Genomic DNA, 23,281 nt, shown 5'->3' with positions numbered 1-23,281 from the left:
GACCGAGCAGATAGGCTACGAAGAATGGGTCAGCAGACTATAAGTCTCATTTAAAGCTCTGGGCTTTTAAGTCCTTCAGGGAGTCTTTGAGCGGAATTTTCACATTGCTCTGGTAGAATGCTGACATTGTGCAGTTTTCCCACCCTTATGTCTGGCTTTCTGTTCTCCTGTGTTTCTTTTGTCTTGATGCTGGTAGTATCCCATTGCTATATAGTCCATATTTGGTGTGAAATATGCTAGTCTTTGAAAGAGTCAATGGTGCTCCATTCTTTGGGAGTGAAAAAGTCAAATAACCACAGAAGGGAAGACTGAGAGAGACAGAAGGCGAGTGTTGGAAACGGAGGCGATGAGGATGAAGGAGTAAGCGGTGAAGAAGGTGCTGGTTGGATGAGAGGAACGTCACATCTCGCTGCGCCTGCTGGCTTCCCGAGCCCTTCTTGGCTGTTACGTCGGGTGACGCAAGTAGAGCGAGCACAATTAGGGTGTGCGAGCTAATGGCGGGGTCCTGTGGGCGTGGGGAGGTGTGGTTTTGTCCCTGGGGGACAGGAGCTGACTCACAGGCTGCTAACAGACTGCATCTCCCTAACAGCCCCACAGCTGCCAGGAGACTTGGTTCCACGCCCCCTCCTTTCATCTGAGAGCCTTTCCTTTCACTCCGCTGTGTGGCTGTGGGTGGAGAATGAAGGCGGGGGGTGTGGGCGGAGCTTACGGCGCAGCTCCAACCTCCCAAATGAGAGCCCCGGGGGCGAGTGACGCCCGGCCGGGCGGGGGACCGCCAGACGCCCGCAGGTGTTTCAGCATTCCGCTGCGTGCTCATTCTTAGCCACATAAAAGCAGGTCTGCTCGGGCTCGGAAAAGCCCGCCGTGTCTTATTCTCACCTACGCTCATGACCGTCTCCTCATTTCTCACTGCTCCCTTGGAATGACTCTCACAGGCTGCCTTAGAGGACGCTTGATCGGAACCATTGAAAAGCGCAGTGCTCTTAAGGGTAAATCCAGCCCTCAATGTCCTTTTCTCAGACTTAATCCATTCGGGCGTGGCATGTGCGTGCGTGCACGTGAACCCTCATTCTAATCCCAGTCTTCCTCATAATCACACGTGTCCTCTGCAAGTAGGCAGGGGTCGCCGTTACTAAGTGCCTTTGTCCCGTTCCTTAGGCCTGAGACAGCCAGGGAGACTGTCGAAATCTTCATATCACTTTTTTTAGTGTGGCATTTAGCCAAACGTGCCAGACGGGGGTGTGGACGGGGTAAGTGGGGGGGGGGGGGGGGTTTAATGGGTATCGGCTTGGTGAAGAGGAGAGTGTGACTCAGACTTCCAGCCTGGATGATGTGCGAGGCACCCAGCGCTTTCATCAGCCCGAGGGGCGGGACGTGGCCCGAGCCGTGAGCCGTGGACCGGATCGTCGAGCGATTGCTCGGTTAGCTGTGCGGCGTGAAGCCCGCTCCTCACGCACTCCCAGCCGCCTGCAACACCGTATGTGCCATATTTACAGAGCGCCATTAGAACAGTGCAGTTAAAAGCTCCCAGGGCGAACATTCGGCTCTTTGTTGCCACGCGTTTGAGCCGTGTGACACGCCATATGGGAAACGGGTGGATGTGTATTAGGTGTTGATGGAGGGCTGTTGAACTGGACTAGTGTTGTGGTTGTGGTTGTGTGCCCGGGGCTGGTTGAGTGAGACAGGCTTGTGTTCATGCGTGTGCTCTGCCCGTTCCACTCCCATAGACTCCCCAGTCACACTGCTCTGCCCAGATAGAGCCGCACTCTTATCTTGGTCTGTCCAAAAACCTGTTGCTAGGTCCACAGCTTGTATTAAGGAGCTTTGCATCCACATTGCCTCATCCTGTTTTCGTGTATATGAAAGCTGGGACGTGACCACTGCACGGTCAGCCCATAGTGTTCCATATAGGTGCTGGACCAACCGTGGTGATATTACCACAGCATCTCCCCCTTAGAGTCTGCTGAGAACTCTTTCCACTCCTCCCTGCTGGGAGGAGGTGTGTGTGTGTGTGTGTGTGTGTGTGTGTGTGGGGGGGGGGGGGGGGGGGGGGGTCATGTACAGATCTGGCACAGATTCTTCCTAATAGACTCATTTCTGGCCACGGCCAACTCAACCCAGCTCAATTAAATTATCGCCATTTTAATTGGCTTATTCACTGTCAAACGGCTTCTATTAGGCGAGCAGCTGTCAGAGCTAAAGACGGGCAGAGGGGAGAGACAGACAGAGAGGCAAAAGAAACAGAGCGAGAGGAAGGTGAAAGGTGAAAGGTGAAAGCAAGTGATACATTAAACATAAGTGCATCAGCTGCGGTGAGTATGTGTTTTAAATTAAACGCCATCAGATTCTGTTCTGTAGCCATCAGTAGTTCATCCCACTTCTTAACCTCTCCCTCTCTCTCTCTATCTCTCTCTCTATCTCTCTCTATCTCTCTCTCTATCTCTCTCTATCTCTCTCTCTCTATCTCTATCTCTCTCTCTCTCTCTATCTCTCTCTCTATCTCTCTCTCTATCTCTCTCTATCTCTCTCTCTCTCTCTCTCTCTCTCTCTCTCTATCTCTCTCTCTCTCTCTCTATCTCTCTCTCTATCTCTATCTCTCTCTCTCTCTCTATCTCTCTCTCTATCTCTCTCTCTATCTCTCTCTATCTCTCTCTCTCTATCTCTCTCTCTCTCTCTCTCTATCTCTCTCTCTCTCTCTATCTCTCTCTCTCTCTCTCTCTCTCTGTCGTTATCATTGTCTCTTTCTATAGTCTTTTACTGTCGCTCTACTGCAGGGTTCATAAAGTGGTATAATTAAGGTAGATTAGAGAGAGAGCAATAAAGGCCGTAATAGAGTGGAGTGGAGAGTCCATCTAACCTTCTCTTATTAAGTATCTATCCTTGGATCAACATCAGCCAGTCTACCAACTGTTCCTCAACTCTTCATCTCCAACCATCTAGAGACGGCAGACGTCATGGCGTTTGGTCTGATTGCTGGAAGTGAGATTGCCGGTGTGGCCCCGTGGCCGGCCTGGGCAGCGTCGGTAGTGAACTCGCACGGGGTCGGTTGAACGACAGGTGAACGCTGAGCTCCTGAGAGGCGACAAAGGGTAAGGGCTACAGCGACAGGACCAGGGGTCGTTGGGGTGAGATGTGAAAGGAGTTCGTCAGGGTGTGTGCTGAGCTGCGCTGGTGTGGGGTTCCCCTCATTAGCACGGCCCGGTCCACCAGTGCATGCCTGCCCTGACGCTTCCCCGAACGACAGCTGTATTATTGATGACCTTCTCTCTGGTGCACGTGTCCTGATCCAGACCCTAGCGTGCCAGGGCTGAGGATTCCTTCCTTCAGAAACGTGCTCATCAAAGAATTTAAATAGATCCAATTAGCCACCGCTTCGTTAGCGGCGAGCCCCGACCCAGGGTCAACGCTGGGCCTTGCGTGCGTCTTTTCAAAGCTCTTCGACCGTGGCGACGTGATGCTTTCGTACGACAGCGAGGGGAATGCGAGGGAACGATTGTGCAGTGAGTGTCCGTGGGCTCCTGTGGAAGTAGATGAGCGCAGGGTTATATATGAAGGATGTGCACGTTAGCTCATGCATGGCGACACGAAGAGCGTTTAATGAAGTCATTAAAGTCCCTTCGTCTTGTGGAAACACCCCTGTGGTGCTTCTGTGAAGCTGCTGGAACCTTCATCAACCTTCATCCATGTTGCTCCCTTCCCATTATCTGGCACGGAGGTGCTAATTGGACTCCTTCTTGGATTCCTGTATTCTCTCTCTCTTTCTCTCTCTCTCTCCCTGTGTCTTTCTCTTCCAGCTTTTCTCTATCATAATCCCTCTCTACATATCTCTTCATTTAAATAGGCTTTTAAATAGGTGTGTAAAAAGGAAAATGCCTAATCACAGCTCAAACCCACCTCACTGTTGTTACCTCCTGGTAATCAGAGGATCAGAGGTGATGCTTGTTGCCTTCGTGTGTCCTGGGCTCCTCCAGGAGGTGCGTGTGAAATTACAGACTGCCACCAACCCGTCAGCAGTCCACGTTCCTCTACTGGACCCCAACACCCACCATTCCCAACAGTCTCTGTGCATCACACGCACTGACAAACACTGTCACTACACAACTTTAACACTCACAGTGCCATAGTGATGGCTGATGAGCTGGAACACGTTGGTCTGGAACAGCAGAGACGTTGGGGGGTTCATAAGCAGTTCAGAAACTCCCCACTCCTAATGGGTTAGAGGATGGCTCACATCATCTGGGTATGGAAACAGATGGAGGGTAGACTCAGACACCTGTATGAGGTAGGTGTTTCTAATGAAGTGGAGGTCCAGTGTAAATAACAAACATGTTGCATGTGTCTCTAAATGATCATAATTTAAAAGGTTGTTTTTCCCATGGGGCTTGTTGGACTGGCAGTTGTCATGGAAGTGTAGCAGTGCAGTCATTGAGCTCTGATCAGAGGATGTATGTCAGAACTTGGCCTTGGGATCAAGGCATTAATCCTTGCAACAGCTAAAAAGACAATAATATAAAATTCGTTAAAGGCTTTTAATGTCATCACAGAATGGCTTTTCAAACTACTGTAACTAAAAGCCTTCCTGAACAGATATATAGTTCTGCAGATTATATTTTTACTTTGGGCCAAGGTGTGTGTGGGAATTTATAATTTCTTAATTTATGCTGAAAATGAAAGACTGTGTTGTCTAGAGAAAATGTTCTGAGACAGTTTAACCATCTAAAAGCAAAACTCTAAATATACACCAATAACGCGTTACTAAATTTTTTGATTTCACAGCACAGATCCTCACAGTGTAGATACAGGTAAACAGGCTTGGGTACTGAATGCCTGAGGTCTGGTTTGGGCCTAGACGGGTCAGGAAGAGTCAGAGATAGCCCTGAGCAGTGCATTCTGGGAAAGGGGACAAGCAGACTGAATTCACTCTGACTGAATTCACTCTGCAGATTTGCAAATCTGGAGTGCACAGCCAGAATGTTCTGTCTGGTTTTGAGGATGAAACTGCAAATAAGTCCAAGAATCATCCTGTTAACTGCAGCTTCACATCTTCACATCAACCTTTTACCAGCAGAAAATCAGCATTACATAGTCAGAATAACAATGTTACATAGACAGAATATCAGTGTTACATAGTCAGAATATCAGTGTTACATAGACAGAATATCAGTGTTACATAGTCAGAAATTCATTGTTACATAGTCAGAAATTCATTGTTTCATAGTCAGAATATCAGTGTTACATTTGGACAAATGCCGTTCTTGCAAGATACAGACAGATTTGATTTCTGTGCATGTTACATCTTGTTCTGCCTGTGTGTGTGTGTGTGTGTGTGTGTGTGTGTGTGTGTGTGTGTGTGTGTGTGTGTGTGTGTGTGTGTGAATGTCTGGGTAGTAGAACATGCACCTTGGTGTCTCCAGTCAGATGCAGTAGAATCTTCCTAAGGCCTCCAGACACTGTGCCCCCCCCCCCCCTCTCCTAAAGACACTGTGGTCCCCCCCCCCTCTCCTCCAGACACTGTGCCCCCCCCCTCTCCTTCAGACACTGTGGTACACCCTCCTCTCCTCTAGACACTGTGGTCCCCCCCTCTCCTCCAGACACTGTGGTCCCCCCCCTCTCCTCCAGACACTGTGGTACACCCCCTCTCCACCAGACACTGTGGTCCCCCCCTCTCCACCAGACACTGTGGTACACCCCCTCTCCACCAGACACTGTGGTCCCCCCTCTCCACCAGACACTGTGGTCCCCCCTCCTAAAGACACTGTGGTCCCCCCCCCCCTCTCCTTCAGACACTGTGATCCCCCCCCTCTCCTCCAGACACTGTGGTCCCCCCCCTCTCCTCCAGACACTGTGATCCCCCCCCTCTCCACCAGACACTGTGGTACACCCCCTCTCCTCCAGACACTGTGGTCCACCCCTCTCCTCCAGACACTGTGGTCCCCCCCTCTCCTCCAGACACTGTAGCCCCCCCCCCCCCCCTTCTTCCACACACTGTGGTCCCCCCTCTCCTCCACACACTGTGGTCCCACATTTGTGGGGCTGTCTGGGATTAACAAGCTTTAATAACCACCAGCACCCGCGTATCTTCAAAACACGGACTACTGACTCTGAAGTGTCTATAGAGGGAAAGTGATTTCACATTTTGGCTTTTAAGTAGATAGCTTTCATTAGTCTAGCAGGGCAGAGAGGGAGAGATTGGGAGAGTGAGAGAGAGGGATAGATGGAGAGAGAGGGAGGATGAGACAGAGGGAAAGACAGACAGTGGTAGAGTTGACTGTTAATCAAGACGAATGGTATTTAATGTGAGGGGGAATGACTGTGGTCAGTCTTGTTCTGGCTTCTTTCAGTGTGCATTGATTAAGTCTCAATAGGGAGTGGAGACAGAGGCCTGGAGCACAGAGGCCTGGAGCACAGAGGCCTGGAGCACAGAGGCCTGGAGCACAGAGGCCTGGAGCACAGAGGCCTGGAGCACAGAGGCCTGGAGCACAGAGGCCAGCTCCGGTGTTGACAGACCGCCGTCCAGCTCACGGCACACGGGCAGACACAGGAGCCAGACATGCTGAGAATAAATGGGCCTGCCCTACCTGCAACAGTCCGTCTGTGAGTGTGTGTGTGTGTGTGTGTGTGTGTGTGTGTGGGGGGGGGGGGTGTTAGTACATTTGACCCATTTTTGGAAGTATTCTTGGACAAGGACGTAGAAACTGAATGGCACGGGAGAAATAGAACCTTTGTGGCCATGTTCCGTCACCTGGGCTAGTACAGATTTATTCAGGGCTTGTCTGACATGGATGTCAGCTAAAATGTGATATTATGAGTTTCCCAATGCTATAATCAACAACTCTGTGTTTTTACTTGTTTTTTGAGTCCTAAAGGCATTTTCTTTAATCTTTGAGCCTGTCTTGTGACTTGTCCTCAGAGATGTCGTCTGTCTTCTGGTGTGCTCTGTGAATGCAAGCAGAAAATATACCCCATTCAACTTTACTCTCAATAATAGATTCCCCATTCAACTTTACTCTCAAGAACTGATTCCCCATTCAACTTTACTCTCAAGAACTGATTCCCCATTCAACTTTACTCTCAAGGTAAATCTGCTTGGCTGCTTGTTTGTTGATCTTAGTGATTTGGGCTCAAATGGAGTGAATCAGTGGCAGGACATTCTGTAACCACTGCAAGTCATGTCAAGCAGAACAGACAGACACACACACACACACACACACGCACGCACACACACACACACACACACACACACACACACACACACACACACACACACACACACACACACACACAGCCATTAGTAGATCTGAGACTCACCTTTAAAGGATGGCAGGTTCCATTTTAGATCAAACGCCTAAGGACTCCCTCAGTTTTCCCTCAGTCGTGTGATCACATGCACTTATTTTTTATCTTACCAAGATTTGGCATAATCAAGAAGTCACACGTATCCTCTCTGAAGCATGAAGAAACCTCTTCCTACATATTCATTCTTTTTTTTTTTGTTTGAGGATATGTTTTCTTTCATTTTCTTTCATTCACATCCCACTAGCAGTGTTGGGCATGTGCGTCTCTAACAGTGGTTCACAACACACTCATCACCAGAGGGCTGGCGTCCTGGACGTGATCTCTACGCACTGGCCATGCCTGGCCATTTACTGTACATTTCCTGTGCTTATACCCTGTCTTCCACAGTCCTCTGCCGTAGATAATCCGGTTGTTACTCCACAGAAGGTTAGCCGGGGGAGAAAGATAGCGGAGGTCAATGTGGAAAGAGGGGTGGTAATAGGAGAATGATTGAAATGGAGTGAGAGGATGAAAGACAGAGAGAAGGAGGCCGTTTAGAGTGTTATATGTCACCGAAACATGTTTCCCTGAAGACACAGAATCCACTTACCATCGACTGTCCTCTCTCTGGCCGTCGCCCACTCTGTTAGACGGCCTATAATCACACACACACAAACACACACATACACAAACAAACACACACACCTAAAAGTCATAGCACCCTGTGTGGCTGTGCTAAATGAACTGCCAGTCACTGCAAACACACTCCACTGCAGTCATCACATACACATGAGAAATGGGTTTGGTTAAGGCATGCTGACAGAAACACACACAAACACACACAAACACACACAAACACACACATACACACACAAACACACACGCAGGACCTCGCACACAGCAGCACACACCTGCTCTTAACACCCGTGGCACTGTGAGAGCGGAGCACTTTTACACGCGCGTGGAAAGGTTGCTTAGGTTGGGCTCTTTAATCCCACATAAGTCTGATGGAAGATGGTGGGAGGAGGTGTGTGTGTGTGTGTGTGTGTGTGTGTGTGTGTGTGTGTGTGTGTGTGTGTGTGTGTGTGTGTGTACGTGTGTGTGTATGTGTACGTGTGTGTGTGTGTGTGTGTGTGTGTGTGTGTGTGTGTGTGTGTACGTGTGTGTGTGTGTGTGTGTGTGTGTGTGTGTGTGTACGTGTGTGTGTGTGTGTGTGTGTGTGTGTGTGTGTGTGTGTGTGTGTGTGTGTGTGTGTGTGTGTACGTGTGTGTGTGTGTGTGTGTGTGTGTGTGTATGTGTGTGTGTGTGTGTGTGTGTGTGTGTGTGTGCGTGTGTGTGGGGTGGGGGGGGGGTTCTTGGCCTCATGTTTTAAACATCAGACCCTATTCCTCTGACTGCCTGACACTCAACAAACTCTCTCTGTCTGTCCTGCCTTGATGGTGCAGATGTCATCCTGTCCTGCTCAGCCCATTGATGGGGGGGTTAGGAGAGGGAGTGTGTGCGTGTTGGGGGGGGGGTGCATCTCTCCAGCCTGAAGAAAACGGAGCGTACAACTACCCTCTCACCAGCTGAGATCAAACTGTTTTTAACTTAGCTGTGTTTCAGGTGTGTGTGTGTGTGTGTGTGTGTGTGTGTGTGTGTGTGTGTGTGTGTGTGTGTGTGTGTGTGTGTGTGTGTGTGTGTGTGTGTGTGTGGACATGTCTGTATGCGTTCCACCATTTTCTAATTAAGCTGTTTTTTCAAACAAAAACTCCAGTTGCATCTTCCACTGCTGTAGGTGTTTATTTTCTCCCCAGGCTCTGATTGGTCAGGCTTTGTGTGCATTGGTCCGCAGCCACGACAACGACACGGTTAGAGCAGTGAAGAGTGGTGAGATGGTGGTGAAGAGCAGTGAGATGGTGGTGAGTTGCCGGTGAGATGGTGATGAAACGTGGTGAAATCGTGGTGAAATCGTGGTGAGATGGTGGTGAATTGTGGTGAAATTGTGGTGAGATGCCGGTGAATCGTGGTAAAATTGTGGTGAGATGGCAGGTGCGTGCTTTGGCAACGCTGTGCTGAGCTGCAGCTTCGGAGTTGAGTCTGTGACGAGCCCAGTGTGGTGAGTCTGGGCCGTGTGCTCTGCAGACAGGGAGCGGGAGACAGAAAGTCCAGACATCGGCCCTCCGGCACGCTCACCACATACCACAGTCCTGCTGAAGCTGTTCACCACAGCTGAAGTGGCTAAAACCTCCTCACACAGCGGGAGTGTTTCATCTGGGCACACAGTGCCGTTCAAATGCAAAATACATTTTTTTGCCTATTTTTTTGCTTTATTTTAGGTGCCATCTTCTGACATACTAGCCTTGATTTTTTTTTACAGTGCTGTGCATTCCCATGGCTGCGGTTCCTCGTGCCCAGACTCTCAGTCCGCTCTCTGCTGTCTTCCACAGCTACTGCCAGACCCCTCTGGGCTGATTGCTAGTCAGTGAGAACCTTTATTGAGTGATAGATGATTTCAGGCCAGCAGAGTGTTGCTAGATTTGGATTGGCTCTTGGCTGTGGTGTTGTGGCCTGCTATTGGTTGGTTTTATGGAAGCAGCTGAGAGGAATACTGATGTTTGTTGTGTGGGTGTACGGGTGTGTGTGTGTGTGTGTGGGGGGGGGTGGTGTATGGGTGTGTGTGTGTATCTTTTACTGAAATCCCTCTCTGTGCTTTAGCCTCAGCAGCATCTTTGTGACGACTCAGCCAAAACTAGCTCAAAACAATTTAGCTGAATCCTCGATACGCTTTTTAAATACAAGAAATGAAATAATAGCAAGACTGCCAAGGATCATTGATCCACATTCACCCCAGCATACCAATGAGATGCCATTACAGCAGGATAAACAGGTTGCTCAAGTACTGTGACACACACACACACACACACACACACACACACACACACACACACACACACACACACACACACACACACACACACACACACACACACAGCTTTATCAAACCACTGGTCGGTGCTGGTTTTGGTGTGGTTTCCGGTTCTCCTCACATGCGGCAGTAAAATGTGCTTTTAATGTCTGTGTTTCCAACCCTTCCAAGGATCCTCTGTGGTGTGTGTCCCTGCTGAGGGGTGTGAAGTGCTCAACACACTCCTTCATCAGCTCCATTAAAAAGCCTGAGGCAGAACAACACTGGGACCCTACAGCCCTTCTGAAGGGAGTTGGGGGGGTTTCACATGTAAAGAGTGGGCCATGTCGAGACCTTTTTTGTCTCCTTGGCAGTGTGACTCGGGGCTTTAATAGCGTGCCGTTTAGTAAGGCACGTTCAGTAATTATAAATATTGTACCTGCGATTTTTTTCTGCTTGAACAGTCGATGTCGCATCGGACAGACGCAGCTCTCTTTCTCCGTATGCTTGTCTTTGTTAGACTTGTGCATTTTATCGTCTGCTCAGCACGTGTTGTAGATTTTGACGCTGGTATTGCCCGAGAAGCGCACACAGGTGTGGGGACCTGACCCAGGAGCCCACAGCAGAGAGGCTGGTTTAAACCAGGACGTGTCCCGTCACCATCTGGTCTGAGTGGGTGTGCAGGACAAGTCAGTAAAGCCATCGTACGGATGGTGATTTAGGCTTCGGTGAGATGGCAGTATGACTGCGGGGCAGCGTGGACACTGATTCTCTGTAAATCACTGGACCTTAAAGTGGACAGGCTGTAGAAGAAAACCAGCAGGTAAATTCAATGTCTTTGCTAGTCATACACATACACACACACACACACACACACACACACACACACACACACACACACACACACACACACACACACACACACACACACACACACACACACACACACACTTAAACATATATATATATGTGAGGATTTGATTTCCTGTAGTACCCGTGTGCCTTCCACTGAGGGGAGTCTGTGTGTTTGCGCGTGATTGATGGTGTACTGGATGCAGTGATTACATGTTTAAGCAGGGGGCACACTGGAGGATTTCACATTATGGTTCTCCTTTTCCAGCTGGATTGAATAGGTAGACGTCTTTACTAATGTTTCATTCAGAAGATTAGAGCTTTAGTAATTCTCCTTCATTTAATGCCACTTGCTAGCATTTCTTTGTATTCTGCAATTATGAACTAACTGAGTCCTTAGGACATTAGCAGTGGGTGAAATCTAACAGGTCACGCCTGTTGCACCATCACAAATGGTTGGAGTTTCATGTTGAAAATTGTAAAAATGCATTTGTCCAGGTAATCTAGGAACTAATCAGTGTGCATGCGTGCGTGAGAGACTGTTTATGCGAATGTGTGTGTGTGGAGGAGTAAAAGCTCTATAATGGATGTGGAACAACAGAAGTGATAAGTGGCAGAATTATTTAAAATATTTAAATGTCAAGCATTCTTTTCAAACACATGAGATGCAAAATCAAGAGTGACAGAGGGTCTGTAATGAGACAGAGGGTCTGTAGTGAGACAGAGGGTCTGTAGTGAGGCCGGAGCTGCTGGAGACACCACATCCTCCAGAAAGACCTAGAGTGGCTCATTTAAAGTCATTATTATTACATGAGAGAGATGAAAGGGCTGAGACACATGTAAAACAGAAGAGAGACAGAACCAGAGAGAGAGAGAGAGAGAGAGAGAGAGAACCAGAGAGAGAGAGAGAGAGAGAGAGAGAGAGAGAGAGAGAGAGAGAAGGAATTGTTACTTGTAACTCTTAAGATGAAGGAATACCTAATTTAGAGAGAGAGAGAGAGAGAGGGAGGGAATGAGTGAGTGAAATAAATTCTTCTCCTCTACTCCCCCATGGGGTGGACGGGTGACAGAACCCTCCTGCCAATCCATATTTATGTTCATGGTCACAGAGTAGTGATCTGATAAAAACCTGTTATATACACTCATAAATACACCCCCTCCCCAACCCCAACACACACACACAGGCTGTGAGGAAATTGCTGATGAATGTGTAAACATTTCTTTACCATATGCAAAGGTATGAGTAATATGTTTGGAAGGCCGCATGTGGACTGTGCACTCTTCAGCTCGACTCAGCACCGTGTTGCTGGATGACTCGGCAGAGTCGAGCGTGTGCACACACTCCACCACGACTCAGCACCGTGTTGCTGCAACACAGGGCCATGTGGAACATGTGCAGTTCCAACATGACTCAGCACTGTGCTGTTTGATGGCTGTGCTGTGTAGAGCCTCTGCAGTTTCACCAACATGACTCAGCACTGTGCTGTTTGATGACTGGGCCGTGTAGAGCCTCTGCAGTTTCACCAACATGACTCAGCACTGTGCTGTTTGATGGCTGGGCCGTGTAGAGCCTCTGCAGTTTCACCAACATGACTCAGCACTGTGCTGTTTGATGGCTGGGCCGTGTAGAGCCTCTGCAGTTTCACCAACATGACTCAGCACTGTGCTGTTTGATGGCTGGGCCGTGTAGAGCCTCTGCAGTTTCACCAACATGACTCAGCACTGTGCTGTTTGATGGCTGGGCCGTGTAGAGCCCCTGCAGTTTCACCAACATGACTCAGCACTGTGCTGTTTGATGGCTGGGCCGTGTAGAGCCTCTGCAGTTTCACCAACATGACTCAGCACTGTGCTGTTTGATGGCTGTGCTGTGTAGTTCCTCTGCAGGTTCACCAGCATTGACTTTTTGCTCCTCACATCTTCTCCTAACCACAGATATATTAATTAAACATATAACTAAATAATAATTAAACTATGCCAAGTCAGGAATAAAGGATTACATTTTACCTTGTCATGACCACATATTATGGGGTGAGGCAATATAAATATGTTTAAGTGAAAAGGCAAATTTGATAAAATTAAATAAATCCAGTTAATACTCTACAAATAAAACAACCTAACTAGAGTATAATTTTTACATGCTTGCATATCTCTAATAAGAAGCTCCCTGCATTAGCCTTGTTTGCAATATGCAATAACCCCCCCCCCCCCCCCCCCCCCCCCCCCCCCAGGGTGAAGGGCGGAGCTAGAGGTGAAGGGCGGAGCTGATTTTCCACTGTCCTGGTTAACATGACTTGCCTTCCAAGTGATTGGCTCACTTGTGGAAAGAGCTGCACATGTATCTGGTTCTCGTATGGTTCAGCATCTCCTGGGCGGATGTCTGAGCTGTATTAGACTCATAGCATAGTATATTATGCATAAACATCTTACATAAAGAACAATTAATGATTTAGCACAAGCATGGTGATCTGTATATTGCATGCACACACACACACACACACACACACACACACACACACACACACACACACACACACACACACACACACACACACACACACTCATATTGTTTGTAGAGACAGAAGGTCAGTTCTCAGTGGTTTTTATTCCAGGTCTGTATGTAGAAAGCCGAGGTACACATTCTTCAGATGTGCATTCACAAAAGAAAGAAAGTGTTTAAAAGAATGAGTAACCTTTACACAGCATTCACTGAGTTTGTATATATATATACAGTATGTGTGTGTGTGTGTGTGTGTGTGGGTGTGTGTGTGTGTGTGTGGGTGTGTGTATGTGTGTATGTGTGTGTATGTGTGTGTGTGTGTGTGTATGTGTGTGTGTGTGTATGTGTGTGTGTGTGTGTGTGGGTGTGTGCTTGGCAGACAGAGGACTGAGGAGTGATGGGGTTGCACCTGAACCTCAGAAAGAGATTCAGGCTGTGGTGGTGGTTGGTGGGGGGGGGGGGGGGGGGGGGGGGGGGTCTGCTGGAGGGATGCCCAGAGATGTTAACTCTGCCAGGGGAAAGGAAAGCCTGTCACAGGGCTCGTGGTACAAGGCCCCTGGAGGCCTATCTCTTTCAAACCTCAATCGTTACTAAACCACTTAAACGTTCTCTTTCACTCTCTCTCCATCTCACTCTTTTCACACCACTGAGAATGCACAAATACAAATAGACACACAAATGAGAATGCACACATACATTTTCAGCACCTGGCTGGTTTTTGATGCTGAAGATGAGCTCGGGGACTTTAAGAGCTTGTGTCTGTGTGCTCGGGTGTGCACATAGAGAAACCCCGACTGGCTGCAGAAATGCATTGCTGCTGTCTGATTGGTAGTGGAAGGTGTGAGAGGGGGCGTGGTTGGCTACGAAGGGGCTTCTTGTCTCTGGCTCCGGTGTGTGAATGAGACCTGCTCTGCCGTGACCCTGCTGGGCTGCTGAGAGGCAGACTGCTCTACCGGCTGCTCTAGCGGATGCCTGTGTTGCCCTGAGCTTCCTCCCATGGTGCAGAGGGCATGAGGCCCATTTGACCTGTTCCACTACTGCTGAAGTGTCCTGGACCTGTGAGTGGGAAACGGAGAACGGAGAGGTGGGCAGACCATCTACACACAAGAAAATACATGGACACACACATGCTAATGCATACACATGCACACATACACTCACATACGTGCATACACACGAAAACATGCACACACACACAACCAAGGAGGATGGTCTCGAATGAGGCCTGACAGTGATGATTAAGGTGGGAGGCAACAGAACAGACTCTGGGTGAGTCATCTCCTTAGTATAATACAAACCAGAATAACACTACACACACACACACACACACACACACACACACACACACACACACACACACACACCCCCTGACTCTTGAACATAGTCAATAGCTGTGCGCGTATGTGTGTGTGTGTGTGTGTGTGTGTGTGTGTGTGTGACAGCGAATGTGCATGCACTCATATACACTAATGCCTTTCAAAATGCTGTTTATTTAGCAGACAAAACTCTCCCCTGAGTAATCCATCATCATCATCACCATCATCATCATCACCCCCTTCATAACGCTGCTGTTTATGCGGCTGCTCTCTGCTTTCATATTTTAAAAGCAAACGCTGGACGACGCGGTGGCCAAACTTCACTCCTCACCGCGTAATTACATCACCGTCCTCGCCTCATAAGTCATGCTGATAGAGCTACAGAAAACACCGCTCATCTGTTGCTGGTATCAGGCGCAGTGAGGAGAGGAGGAAGAGAGAGAGGAGTGGAAGAGAGGAGTGGAAGAAGGCTGCTAACGCCAGTCTTTAATCACCCAAGCACACATACACACACACACAGACACACACACACACACACACATAAATACACAGAGTCCGTGAGTGAGATGTGAATATATGTCCAGTGATCCATCATATTGCATTCACACATCTTTAACATAGGCCATGTTCCTGTTGCTCTGGTCACATATTACGTTAGAACCCTGTCGGCATGCTGATGACCGACCTGGTCAAACAGCCAGCCTCCTGTTTAGCTGTGAAGGTTAGATGAGGTCTTGATGACCTCTGGGAACCGCTTTTGGACAGTCCTTCTACAAGATCAGCGTGCCTTGACAAGCTCCGGGGTGGATCGGTCAGCGGCGACAGCTGAACGAGCTGACACCGGGCGCAGAACCCACGCGGAACCGGACACCAGTGCTGACACGTGCCCTGCAGGACCCAGGCAGACGTGACACCAGGTGGATCCCACGCTCAGGAGCGGAGGGTGCAGGGAGGAGAGTCAGCACAGCTCACGCTAGACCTGCTGGGTGCCGGCGCACCAGGATAACGTTCGTCCAGCGTGTTTGGAGCCCTGCTTCACTCCCTATGAGAGACGTGAGAAGAGACGTGAGAAGAGATGTGAGAAGAGACGTGAGAAGAGACGTGCTGTTTTAGCCCAGTCACAGTTACAGCTTCACAAATGCTGCCAGTCTAAAAATATTACTGTGTTTTATCTCTAACTTGGCTGTGTTTCCTGGTGGGTGTTTAGGAGTCGAATTTCAAAGCATCTTATATTCTCATATAAGATTTTTGCATATCTGTGTACTTTGAGGTTGTGTTTTGTTGTGTGTAACAGCCAACAGGTTTGTTATTCAAGCTTAAAGTTCATACATACATCTGGTCCCAGAATGTAGCCAATATAGAAAGTGCCTTTTTTTGCATTTGCATGCATGAGTGGGTGTGTGTGCGTGCATGAGTGAGTGTGTGTGCGTGCATGAGTGAGTGTGTACCGCACCAATTCAACTCGCCAACCTTGGAGGACAGGATCGGATTTGACCCCCAGCCTCATGTAAACATCTCTCCCAACGCCGAAGGTCCTGTATCCAGACCCTGAAGGTCCCGTGTCCAAACCCCTGAAGGTCCTGTATCCAGTGGTGCCTAAAACGCAGAGATAACGTTCCCTCAACCTCATTGGCTCTGTGCTCATATGCATGGTCACATGATGCGGACTGCCGCTCGACGAGGCCATCCCATTGGAGTGTTCCACACTGGCACGTTCCACACGTCTAAACACACACAATCACATGCATGAACACACATGCTAATGCTAACGAAAGCGAACAGAAGCTTAATTGTCTGTTTAGGGGCGATGCCTGCACAGGTATTCTGTGATATCATCAAATCCACCACACTTTAGTTGCCAAAAATAGTATTTATGTTTAGTGAGCCTTTGTGGATTAACAGTGGTCAAAGAAAAATATTGCTCAAATGTTTTTTTTTTTTGTTTTTTTTGAAACAGTGTGCAAATAGCAGGAATTAGTCACTAATGCTAATCAGCCTTAAGCCCATGTTTACCAGTCTGCAGCTCCCTAGTGCTACAAAAACACATGCACGCAAATTAATTTATTATTCATCATGCCGACTCACATGTTGTGCGCCATTATTTTGATTGTTAATAAATGTTTGCATTACCCTTAGAGAGACAGTGTGTGTGTGTGCGTGTGCATGTGTGTGTGTGTTTAGGTCTTACCCCGGTGCTCTGTTCTGACAGGCTGTTAAAAGACGGAATAAATGCTGGCTGTTTTCTTCCCTGAAGTCCGTGTCGTTGGTGGAGGATGAGAGTATATCTGCTGCTGTCCTGTTCAACAGCTGCTGGGGGTTATACTGGGGTATATTTAGCAGCCATTGTATGTGGCTGGCCTGAGCATCTGATAAACATTGAGAGAGAGAGAGAGAGAGAGAGAGAGAGAGAGAGAGAGAGAGAGAGAGAGGCCCTCTGGCATCAAACCAAACCTGTTCGCATTAGTGATAAACATGGCGCGTGTGTGTGTGCATGGCTGAAAGTGTGTGTGTGCAGACATATGCTCCCTCCATAAACTGGCGAATTTAGTCAAGAGCGTTCAACCATAAAAGCCCTCGATCTTTGCCCGCAAGGTGTCATATAACCTCTCAGTAAAGCAATCGCTCCCGGGACAGTATGTTTCCATGTAACTGAGAGTGTTGGCCTGTCTTGTGTGCTGTGCCTTCACAGGTACTTGGCATTCTGTGTGTGTCACAGAGGCAACCACAATGTAAATGATGCATTGTGCTCGTGAATATTCAGTAAATACAATCATGGGCTACTAAAATACAAGCACCTTGTACATGTCCACTTACAGTGGTAAGTTCGTCTTCTTGCTCCACAGCAGGGGGCGTGTTTTGGGTGTCACTCCCAGCCCCGCAGAGATATGTCCACTCCCCTGAGCCTGAGACGGTTGGACTAGGTCAACACCCACAGTCATGCTACTGCTGTGTCAGTATTAATGAGTGTGGTCCATCATACGGACCTTGTGTGGTTGGCAGCGGCTTGTGGCCTATAAACTGGGCATTGTGAAATGGTGTAAATGCTTGTAAATTTTAATGTGGGTAAACCTAATCTGGTCAGTGAGCAGATGTGGAGGTGTTCTTAATAAGGTGGGCAGTGAGTGTATGTGCAAAGGTTTCCAGTTTAGTGGACAATGGATGCAGGTGGAGGTGTTTCTAATGAAGTTTACAGTGAGCGCAGGTGGAGGTGTTTCTAATGAAGTGGACAGTGAGTTTCTATAAAATATTGTGTATGTCGTTAAAAGAAACAAGAAGGTGAAGCTTTTACAAGTCTTGCGAAATCGTTCAAATACCACCGTGTCACTGGATGACATATTTTATGAGAGTGGTGAGAGTAACTGGTGATGACTACCATCACATTTTGCTAGTCGTATATCCAAGGGTGTTATGTCAGGACAGATATGTCATACAACTTCACAACCTTTTTATTTTTTACACACTTTTGTGTTCCTGTGCTGGAGGTTTCTCTCCAGGTTCCTGCATGAGGGTCCTGTGTGAGGGTCCTGCGTCAGGGTCCTGTTTGAGGGTCCTATGTGAGGGTCCTGTGTGAGGGTCCTGCGTCAGGGTCCTGTGTGAGGTTCCTATGTGAGGGTCCTGCATGAGGGTCTTGTGTGAGGGTCCTGTGTGAGGGTCCTGTGTCAGGGTCCTGTGTGAGGGTCCTATGTGAGGGTCCTGTGTGAGGGTCCTGCGTCAGGGTCCTGTGTGAGGGTCCTATGTGAGGGTCCTGTGTGAGGTTCCTATGTAAGGATCCTGCATGAGGGTCCTGTGTGAGGGTCCTGCATGAGGGTCCTGTGTGAGGGTCCTGTGTGAGGGTCCTGCGTCAGGGTCTTGTGTGAGGTTCCTGTGTGAGGGTCCTGCGTCAGGGTCCTGTGTGAGGGTCCTGCATGAGGGTCCTGTGTGAGGGTCCTGCGTCAGGGTCCTGTGTGAGGTTCCTATGTGAGGGTCCTGCATGAGGGTCTTGTGTGAGGGTCCTGTGTGAGGGTCCTGCGTCAGGGTCCTGTGTGAGGGTCCTATGTGAGGGTCCTGTGTGAGGGTCCTGCGTCAGGGTCCTGTGTGAGGGTCCTATGTGAGGGTCCTGTGTGAGGTTCCTATGTGAGGATCCTGCATGAGGGTCCTGTGTGAGGGTCCTGTGTGAGGGTCCTGCATGAGGGTCCTGTGTGAGGGTCCTGTGTGAGGGTCCTATGTGAGGGTCCTGTGTGAGGGTCCTGCGTCAGGGTCCTGTGTGAGGGTCCTGTGTGAGGGTCCTGCGTCAGGGTCCTGCGTCAGGGTCCTGTGTGAGGGTCCTGTGTGAGGGTCCTGCGTCAGGGTCCTGTGTGAGGTTCCTATGTGAGGGTCCTGCATGAGGGTCCTGTGTGAGGTTCCTGTGTGAGGGTCCTGTGTGAGGGTTTGCCTGCTCTTTGGACCATGCTGCCTGTTGCCATGCTGCTTCATGGATTTGCCCAACACCACACACACACTGTGCATGTACATTTATGCCTGTGTTGTAAATAGGCCGTTCCACCTGTCCTTAGCATTGGCTATCAACATTTGTGACAGCACCATGTTATGTAAGTCTGGCTCATACAACGTGGTTAGGACATCAAAGATGTCATCTAGCCCTCATGTCAAACTTAGTGTTACAATAAACTGTTTTTGAAAACACTGTATGTATTACAAACAGCTCACCAAATGTCATTTAAATCTTTATGCTATAAACTTAAACACACACACACACAAGTAAAGGAAAGCGAAAAGTAGGATAGCCACAAAGAGTTTCAGGCAGATGGACTGACACACACACACACACACACTCACAAACACACACACACACACACACACACACACACACACACACACACACACACACACACACACACACACACACACACACACACAAAGGCAACACTTTCACACTCTATTTAACAAGGGCTGTCCATTTGCGATGTTCCATGTGAGCTCTGTGCCCGTGTGTCAGAGCGGTCCACACACACCCAGCCATCATTCACACCCGGCTTACCTCCCAAACACACACAACCAGCACCAGCGCCACACCGTCTCAGCCCTGTGAAGCTGGACGCTGTTGCTTTGACAGAATTGATCCAGAAACAGGGCCCGTATTAGTGATAGCTTGTGTTGATACTGTAGGAGGTATTGATAATACCGTGCATTAGCTTAGACAAGGGAGGCTGTAACCATGGTAACGTGACCTTAAGGGTGGATGTGTAATTGTGAGGCCTTGAGAGTGTGCATATAAAAAGCTAATTTACAGAGGGCGAGTTTGTCAACAGTGCAGCCCTGCACCACAGGGGAGTGTAAACCAGCACACCAATACACACACACACACACACACACACACACACACACACACACACACACACACACTCACAAAGCATGCTGTTGCACTATGACTACAGCAATACTTCCAAACTCTGTCATCATATTAAACATGACAGGCAATTGCCCAAGTTGGAATTAAACACACTCATGCACACACATATCCACCTACACACTTACACTTACGAACATTCATACTATCGTGCCAGGTGTTGTGAAGGACATGCTGTGCATCTGGCTGTGTGTGTGTGTGTGTGTGTGTGTGTGTGTGTGTGTGTGTGTGTGTGTGTGTGTGTGTGTGTGTGTGTGTGTGTGCGCGTGTGTGGGCGTGTGTGTGTAGATGCGGGCATGCTTGTGTGTTGTGTAAAGACACAATACCAGACCTGACTGAGTCAGCCTGGCTCATTGTGTTAATTGTGCCAGATGTGATATGTAATAAATGAAGATCAAAGTGTAATTAGAGCTGTGAGATGAGTGGATTTCACTTAAACAAGAAGAGTCCCTCATTCACTACTATATCCACATGTTGACATTTACCTCAGATGGTGTAACACTAACCCCCACTCACTACTATATCCACATGTTGACATTTACCTCAGAGGGTGTAACACTAACCCTCACTCACTACTATATCAACATGTTGATTTTTACCTCAGAGGGTGTAACACTAACCCTCACTCACTACTATATCAACATGTTGATGTTTACCTCAGAGTGTAACACTAACCCTCACTCATTACCATATCCACATGTTTACCTCAGGGCGTTTCACACACACCCTCACACACCCACCCTCACAAACACCCTCTCCACTCATCCTCACACCCACCCTCACACACTCACCCTCTCCCTCACACACCCTCTCTCCAACCACCCTCACACACACACAGTTCAACCAAGAGACTGACAGGAGGAAGCCCTCTGAATGTTCCTCTCACTGCACTTGGTTGAGTTCCCATAACTCCCCGCACACCATCATGCTGTTGTATGAGCGGCACCTCCGGGTTGCCGAAGTCTGCCAGCTGCCATGGGTCTTAACACACATTAGCAGCAGTGTGTAATGAAGATTCTCTGAACTTGTGGGTGTTGTTTTGCCTGCCTTTGCCCAGCTGAACAGATGTCACTGGAGACATGTTTGTGCCGGGCCGCTCATTTGGTGTTGCTGCTCTGCACAAGATTAATGGAACACGCACATGAATAAACGGAGAATGGCACAACCGCCTCGCTCACACGCGCGTTGTTTAGTGTGTGTGAGCCACTGCATACTGCAGTTTGGTGCTGAGGGGCTGCGTGAACAGATGAAGCAGTGAATGAATGCACCATTCACACAGATCGAGGCAACAGGAATCAAACAACACATCTCACTGCAGGGTTGTTGGCAGAGACGGTTATGGCTCTGTGTGTGTGTGTGTGTGTGTGTGTGTGTGTGTGTGTGTGTGTGTGTGTGTGTGTGTGTGTGTGTGTGTGTGTGTGAGGTGGAGCTGGCAGTGACTCTAGCCTGAGGTGGGGTGTGTATTTGAGCTGGACCGGCACACGCCTGGCTGAGGAGCGATTGTTCCATGTTGCTGGTGAGGCTTAAAAGCCCAGAAGCTTGGAGAGCTGAGGGACTCTTCTGGGGAGAAGGAGCAGAAGATAGCTGCTCCTCACCAGTGATGGGAGAACCCTGAGAGACGCATTTCACTGTGAAATCATTAAAAACACATGTACTCACCCACACACGTATACACACACACCCGAGAAAAGATACACGTGCCTATCCACACACACACCCCACACGCACACATAGGCTGAGTGGGGATGAATGATGAGTCTTGACTTACTGGTAATTGAGAAAATGCAGCGATATCAGGAACCCAGGAGAACCACCATAATACAGCATCCCGTCCTGGACCGGCCCAGCCCAACTAGCCATGCAGTGCGTAAGACAAGCCTGTGGTTTAGGCGTACAGCCCCCTCCCCCACGCAGATCTCACACACACACACACACGGGCTGCACCAGTACGGCCACACCGGTCCCAGAACCTCTGTGAGTAAACGGTGGCCACAAGCCGAGTCACCGTTGCACGGGCCGCGTGTTTCATGCGCATGTGCTCTGTGCTCCCGGAGGAGAGCTCTCCAGACAATAAGCGCAATACAGCGTTCTGGTGCCTCCCAAAGGTACAACATCTAGTGGAGACCCAACGCTGAGCTGCAGAAGGTCCCTGCAGAGCCATGTGGCAGATTTCAATAAGCACTTGTGATGTATTGGCGTGTGCTTCCAGTGGGAATAGCGGGCCGGTTTTACCCACTCCGATTATGCCCTCCGATACGGCAGGATCACGTGGTCTCCGCAGGCACAAGGATCAGTGCGGCCGTGAGGAACACCCAGAACAAGGCCCGCGTGGGCACTGCAAGAACTGACCTTATTAGTCTTCAAAATAAATAAATAAACATTTGCAAATGTTGTTTGCATGCATAAGTGCAGCTGAGTCCACGGTAATGGCATTAGTGGCATCTGCCGAGCCGCCAGTGTGGGTTGGAGGAGTGGAGCTAGACGTCTCTCCACATCATCTGCTTAGTGAGGCCCCGCTGGTCTGGTGCTTCCTGCTCTGGTCTGTGTTCGTGCTCTGTGAAGATCTCCAGATGTACCATTCACTTGGCCCAAGATGACTCTGGCTTCCTGTCTAAGGGATATCAGGGGAGAGAGAGAGCGAGTGTGTGCGCGCGTGTGTGTGTGTGCGAGCGTGTGTTTGAGTGTGTATGTGTGTGTGTGTGTGTGTGTGTGTGTGTGTGTGTGCAAGCGTGTTTTTGTGTGTGTGTGTGTGTGTGTGTGTGTGTGTGTGTGTGTGTGTGTGTGTGTGTGTGTGTGCGTGTGTGTATGTGCATGTGCGCCTGTATGTATGTGTGCATATATGCATGTGTGTGTCCGTGTGTGTCCGTGTGTGTGTGTGTGTTTGTGAGACAGAGCGAGAGCTAATTGCTCATAAGTATCACTTTGAGCAGACCTCTCACTCTGCTCACTAATGAGCAGAGTCATGCGCAGGCTAAGGCATCATGCACCACTGATCTCTCCGAGTGTGCAGTCAGTACTCTTCAGTACTTCAGTACATTACTGAAACCTCAGCTATGTTTTATACCACT

At 48.9% G+C, this 23,281-nt stretch overlaps 1 protein-coding gene and 1 long non-coding RNA gene across 3 annotated transcripts in view; one reads left to right on the top strand and one right to left on the bottom strand.

The window, feature by feature from the left end:
* Window positions 1–23,281, top strand: part of kcnd2 (potassium voltage-gated channel, Shal-related subfamily, member 2) — a 94,342-nt gene that overhangs the window by 3,173 nt on the left and 67,888 nt on the right. The gene's annotated exons all lie outside the window — the stretch shown is intronic.
* LOC143514241 (uncharacterized) lies at window positions 14,013–17,140 on the bottom strand. Its single transcript, XR_013130807.1, has 3 exons — window positions 17,016–17,140; window positions 16,298–16,423; window positions 14,013–15,869 (listed from the first exon to the last, which is right to left on the bottom strand). It is a non-coding gene; the product is annotated as an uncharacterized LOC143514241 (long non-coding RNA).

The sequence above is a fragment of the Brachyhypopomus gauderio genome, chromosome 5 (assembly GCF_052324685.1).
Source record: "Brachyhypopomus gauderio isolate BG-103 chromosome 5, BGAUD_0.2, whole genome shotgun sequence".
Lineage (NCBI taxonomy): Eukaryota > Metazoa > Chordata > Actinopteri > Gymnotiformes > Hypopomidae > Brachyhypopomus > Brachyhypopomus gauderio.
This window is presented reverse-complemented; position numbering and strand designations above follow the sequence as displayed.